Here is a 1,127-nt window from a genome sequence, read left to right as displayed (position 1 = left end):
TGGGCTTTGACATCGAGACCCAGTATGCAGCTCACCGTGCTCACTCGCCCTTAGTCAGGACATCAGTAACACTCCAGTGGGAAGCGACTTTGCCAGCCTGGGTCCTGGAGTGAAGACGACACAGTTTCCAGCTCTAGTCAACATGCAGCCTGGGTGATGAGCAGCCATTAAAACTTGAGCTGTGTGTTACTGGGGGAAAGGCCAGCTAATCTGAGGAGGCAACATCTGAAGCTGAAAGGAATTGTAAAACCATGCAACATGATCAGAACATGTGGCTGTTGGCCCCGGAAGGCCTTTGTATGACTTCTGTCTTTAGAAAGCAAAGGTCTAGTTTAATAAAGGAACAAACATGGCCTGGAAGTCCATTTTGCAACCTGTGGAGTTGGGCAAGGGTATCTCTCCTGCATACTATAACCTAAGGGCTCAGTACCAGTGATCAATAGACAAGAATGCTGTGGAACTCAACCTAGCTCCAAGTCCTTCCCACTGAAGAGCTCAGGGAGAAGGTGAAATGGACCCAGCAGAAAACAAGGGCCTGCATTCTGTCTCCATTCACGGCCTCAGGGAACACACACAGTTGGAATGCAGGAAGGAGGCATCAGGCTGAAGGGCAGGATTTCATCACTTACCTTTGTTCTTGAGAAGGGACAATGTACTCATATGCTCATATGATACACTCACCACTTGTAAGTTCAGCAAGGTTTCCCAGATTAGCTCTCCAGGCTCAGTGACATCACCAAGGAAATATCAATATGCAGTCTGAGTACAGACAAACCAAACACATGAAGCTCGGTGTCTACCAGATGGCCTTTGCACTTGCTGGGGTCTTTTTTCTTTAGGAAAACACTATGCAAAATAAGTATAATGTGGGCCACAAATGTAGTTTTAAACTTTCTAATAACCACATTTGAAGAGGTAAAAAGTACAAGTACGGTGTGTGTGTGTGTGTGTGCATGTGTGTGTATGGGATACACCAGCAGCCCAACTAGCTTATACAGTATATTTTAATTAACCCAATATATCTAAAGTATAATCATCTCAACATGCAACTGACAGTTAAAAAGTAAGAAGCCTGGGGGCTGGGGATTTAGCTCAGCGGCAAAGCGCCTGCCTGGAAAGCGCAAGCT

Source organism: Chinchilla lanigera, unplaced genomic scaffold, assembly GCF_000276665.1.
Source record: "Chinchilla lanigera isolate Chin_1 unplaced genomic scaffold, ChiLan1.0 scaffold00032, whole genome shotgun sequence".
Lineage (NCBI taxonomy): Eukaryota > Metazoa > Chordata > Mammalia > Rodentia > Chinchillidae > Chinchilla > Chinchilla lanigera.
The sequence above is the reverse complement of the archived record's forward strand: the minus strand, read 5'-3'. Positions refer to the sequence as shown.